Below are 5,261 nucleotides of genomic sequence, written 5' to 3'. Positions count from 1 at the left end.
GGATTAGGGTTTTTTTTTTCAATGAGCAGAACTCTTTAATTTTAATATAGTAAAATATATCAATCTTTTCTTACATAATCAATCTAAGAATATTTTCCCTACCTTAAAGTCTAAAAGACATTAATGTATATTTTCTACTACAGTTATTTCCTAACATTTTATTTAAAAAAATTTCAGGGCTTCCATGGTGGCGCAGTGGTTGCGAGTCCGCCTGCCGATGCAGGGGACACGGGTTCGTGCCCCGGTCCGGGAAGATCCCACATGCCGCGGAGCGGCTGGGCCCGTGAGCCATGGCCACTGAGCCTGTGCGTCCGGAGCCTGTGCTCCGCAATGGGAGAGGCCACAACAGTGAGAGGCCCGCGTACCGCAAAAAAAAAAAAAAAAAAAAAAAATTCAAATCTACAGAAATATTGTGAGAACAGTACAAAGAACCTCCATATACTCTATACCTAGCTTCAGCTAGATTCATAAATTGTTAATATTTTGCATTATTGTTAATAATTTTACAAATTATTATTACTACTACTGTTATTATTAGTTTACTGAACCATTTGGATATACGTTGCAGATATTAAACACCTCACCCTTAAATAGTTCAGCAAGTATTTCCTATGTTCTACTTAATCACTATATAACGGCAATACTGAAGAAATTTAACACTGATACTGTTCTATTTTTCAGTATGCATTTTATATTCTAATTTCTCCAGTTGTATCAATAATGTCATATTTGGATTTAGGGTCCAATCAAGGTTCACATATTGCATTTACTTGTCATATTCTTTTAGGCTTCTTTAATCTAACACCCCAGCCTCTTTTTGTCTTTTATGACCCTGACAATTTTTAATAATCCAGCCCAGTGGTTTTGCAGAATGTCTCTTTATATGGGTTTATCTGATTGTTTCTCCTTCTTTAGATTCAAGCTAGTATTTGTTCCTGGTCTTAGTGGCAGTCAAAGATCCCTGAGGAAAGTTCCCATCTCCTCTAGGACTTCTGTTAAAAACTCGAGTTCCTTTCCAGTCATTGCATTAATTTGGGCACAGATTAAGCTACTATAACAAAGACACCTTCAACTTCAGAGCTGAAACAAGATAGATTTTCGTTTCTCTCTCACATAAAGTCCACAGGTGAGCAGTCTGCAGTCCTGGTAGAGTGGCTCTGCTCCATAAAGTCATCCAGGGACTCAGGGTCCTTTTATCTTCTTGTTCCATCATTGTCATCCTCGAGTATCCGTTTTTCACAAAGTCAAAGCTTCATCACTAGCACCACGTCTGCATTTCAGACGCAGGAAGAGGAAAGAGAGTAAAGTGCATGCAATTTCCTTTTTTAAAGGATGAGACCCAAAAGTTGCACGTTACTTCCACTTGTACTCATTGGCAAAACTCTGCATCTAGGCACAAAGGAGGCTGAGAAAGGCAATTGGTAGCTGGGAAGCCAACGGCCCAGCTAAAACTCTAGTGGTTATATTAGTAAAGGGAAGGAGAGAGTGGACACTCAGGGGCCATTAGTGGTTTCTGCCACAGCCATCCACTAGGTTTTATTTCTTTTGGTGAAGACTCAATACATGAACAAGTGGATTAACCTAACCATTTCCTTGGGTTCTTTTTCATGATACTTATTCAGATGTTTTCTTCTCTGGCGAGAGGTCTTCAGAATTCTCTTAATGCAGTTTTAAAACATAAAAAATACTCAGTAAAAAAAAAAAAATCATCGGACCTAATTTCCAAGAATGGAGTGTTGTCATCTCAGAAGGTTTTTGCATAGTTTCTCAAAGACAAACCTGACGATGATGACAAAATTAATTCAAAAAGCAGAAACAAATTGCTTCCATCCCAGAATCGAGGTGTTTGTCTTTTCATTCATTACTGGGGAATCTTGGGGGTGGGGGAAAGATATTTATTTGGTGGGCTTATTTAAAGTATAAAAGGCACAAAAACACTGAGAGGTAGCTACAGCATGTTAATGCCAACAATGACCTTAGAGGTTGCTTCAATTTATCTCCTCATTTTATATGTGATGAAAATTGTAGATGCCTCACAGCTAGTTAACTGTAGACCAAGACTTGGAACCAGATTCCCTGACTCTGTTTTAGATTCCTCCTTCATGTCATACAGCCTCTCATTGATATGGAGTCAGTTTCTCCTTCCTGACATATCTGACTTCAGTTACTAGAGTCCAGGTAATATCTCTATCTCTTCAAAGTTATCTGAAAGAGAAGTGCATTTTTTTATTTTTTATTTTTTTTGTGGTACACGGACCTCTCACTGCCGTGACCTCTCCCGTTGCGGGGCACAGGCTCCGGACGCGCAGGCTGAGCGGCCATGGCTCACGGGCCCAGCCGCTCCGCGGCATGTGGGATCTTCCCGGACCGGGGCACGAACCCGCGTCCCCCGCATCGGCAGGCGGATGCTCAACCACTGCGCCACCAGGGAAGCCCGAGAAGTGCATTTTAAAAAGCATAACAAACAAACAAATAAACAAAACAATCACTGGAAGTATTTGCTTGAGTCATGCCTTAGAATCTCTTTTAAACCAAGAGAAGAACACTTGATACCTCAGGCCCAGCATATCTTAGGTAAGATAATTAGCAAATATTTGTTGCTTTTTTTAGGCAAGTATTTTTTTTATTCTGAAATAGTTTTATATTTTAATATTGCAACTATAGAAAAAAAATGCAAGATCAGTATAAAGAATTTCAGCTTCTCCTTCACTTAGAGTCCCATTTACTAATGTTAAAAAAGAAGTAACAGGCCCCAAATGGAGTCATTTGTGCTAAGCCCCATGTCAGCAAATGGAGACCTAACACCTAGCCTAATTGCAGTTTCAACCTCTTCCAAGAATGTAATTTTAACAGGTTAGTCTAGAATTTCCTGGTCAGCAATAGGGAGGTAATCCCTCAAGACCCTTTCCCTCCCCCAAAGGAGGGTGACCTAAACCACAAACTGTCCACTCTTTGCTAGAAATTTCCCTTTCTTGTCCCATTTCCGTCTATAAACACCTTTTCTTTTCTGCCGCTTGCAGAGCTCTTTTCTGTTTGCTAGATAGGATGCTGCCTGATTCATATACTGTTGAATAAAGCCAATTTGATCTTTAAATTTACTCAGTTGAATTTTGTTTATTAATAGTTTTGGTGGCAATGGTGTGATTGAAGGATTCTTCTGGCAGCTTCAGTAACAACGAGAAACACAGGCATGGTACACCTTGAACCCTTTTGAGTTGTCTGTCTTTCTCACCATTTCTGAGGGCCATAGATAAATTCCTTTCAGTTCTGAGCTCCACTCTCTTTACATCAAACTCCTGCTCTAACTGGATTGCCACAGTTCCGCCCTTGTTTGGAATCTCTCCCCAGATTCCACATTGGGAACTGCTAGCCAGAGTTGGATTGGGTCCAACTGAACCAAACTAGGACTCCACAGAAGCCACTGCTCAGACCAGACTCCACTCACTTGTACACCTTGCTCTGTTTCCTCTGAAACCATGTCTGACAGATTTGATATGGCTGACACTGAGAAATCCAATAAATCAAAATTGAAGAAGACAGAAACATAAGAGAAAAACCCACAGCCTTCAAAAGAAATGATTGAACAGGAGAAGCAAGCAGGTGAGTCATAATGAGGCAGGAGCCTCCAACATGCACTGTACATTCCACAAGCTTTGCCTTCTTATTTGACTTCTTGTAGCTGTTTAACTTTGTAAGATGCAAAGAGGTTGGATCAAGTTCAAGTGACAGTGCTGCCCCTTTTCACACTAAAGAATGGAGAATTATTGGCACGTGACACAGCCCAATCTATTATGCAGAGCTCTCCTTTCTCAACTAAAAAGGCTAATACATTTAGCAGCCAATGGAAACCTCATCTTAGAATTTTCTGACCAACCTGAATCTTATCTTTTATGTTCTTTACAATCTGTCTTTGACGTAGAAGAGGAAAAACTCCAACAAAAATCCCCTAATTTAATGGAGGTGCCTGAAAATCTCTGGGCTACTTCTAATACTGATTTTGGGAGAATAAAAAGTGCAGTCTATAAAAATTCAAATAGATATGACTAAACCTCTTCCTAAATTGCCTCAACATCCATTAAAGCCTGAGGCCATGCAAGGCCACATACCAACAGTAGAAGACCTAATCGCCCAGGGGTTAATCATTTCCTGTACCTGTCCCCCTGTAACATGCCAATTCTTCCTGTCTGGAAACCTAATGGGTGGGGATGGTGATTTGTCCAGGACTTGAGTGTTATTAACAAGATGGCTCTCTCCCTGTTTCCTAGTTGTTCCAAACCCAAACACCTTTTTCTCACAGGTTCCACCAGACTCAAAATGGTCCACTGTTGTGGACCTTTGTTTGGCCTTTTTCAGCATCCCTGTAGATACTTATTTGCCTTTGCTTGGAACAATCAGCAATATACCTGGACAGTCAAGCCTCAAGGGTTCACTGAGGCCCTTTCTAATTTTCCCAATTGCTCCACCAAGATTTAAGTACCCTCTAGTATCCCAGGAAATTGACTCTTTTACAATATGTAGACAAGCCTCTTGCTGTGCGTGTTACCAAAGAGACATCCATAAAGATTCTACTTATTTGCTGCTACAGTTAGCTGAAAAGGGACATAAAGTCTCTAAAAAACAATTACAATGATCTCTAGACACTTTACTATCTAGGTCATAATCTAAGCACTGGAGGAATCCAGTTATTTCCAAAAAGCATTAAGCAAATCCAAGAATTTCCTAGGCCCACAACTAAGTGACATCTTTGTGGATTTCTAGGCCTGGCTGTTATTATAGGCTATGGATTCCTTGTTTGTTTCTATGGGCTTTCCTACTTTATGAACTTCCTAAAATTTTACTCCCTGAACCCCTTCCTTGGGAAGATAAACATGAGTAGGACTCTATAAAGCTAAAACAGGTACTGCAAAAAAAACCCTGCCTTAGGGCTACCTAACTATTCTAAACCTTTTATTTGTGCACGCGAGAAAGAACCAAGCCCTGGGAATGCTTATGCAGCGCATGGAAATAAACATAGGCTTACAGCTTACTATAGCAAGCAGTTGATTCTGTTCCCCGTGCCTATCCCAAGTGCCTTAAGGGTATAGCTGCATTCACAAGGTTAGTAGAAGCCTCAGCAGATTTAATCTAGGAATGACATTTATTAATAAACTCCACATGCTGTCCAAAACCTCCTTAATTCTGAATTGACTCAACATTTCTCCACCAACAGACTAAGCTCCTATGAGATCCTTCTGTTTTCACCACCTAATCTTCATCTTAAA

General features: G+C 40.3%; 1 pseudogene; it reads left to right on the top strand.

Annotated features, from left to right (window-relative positions):
• The first annotated feature begins 3,446 nt into the window (after positions 1–3,446).
• Positions 3,447–3,611, top strand: LOC114486936 (thymosin beta-4-like; annotated as a pseudogene).
• Positions 3,612–5,261: the final 1,650 nt, after the last annotated feature.

Source organism: Physeter macrocephalus, chromosome 9 (assembly GCF_002837175.3).
Source record: "Physeter macrocephalus isolate SW-GA chromosome 9, ASM283717v5, whole genome shotgun sequence".
Classification (NCBI taxonomy): Eukaryota; Metazoa; Chordata; class Mammalia; order Artiodactyla; family Physeteridae; genus Physeter; species Physeter macrocephalus.
Note: the sequence above shows the minus strand (reverse complement) of the source record. Positions and strands in the feature narration are given on the sequence as shown.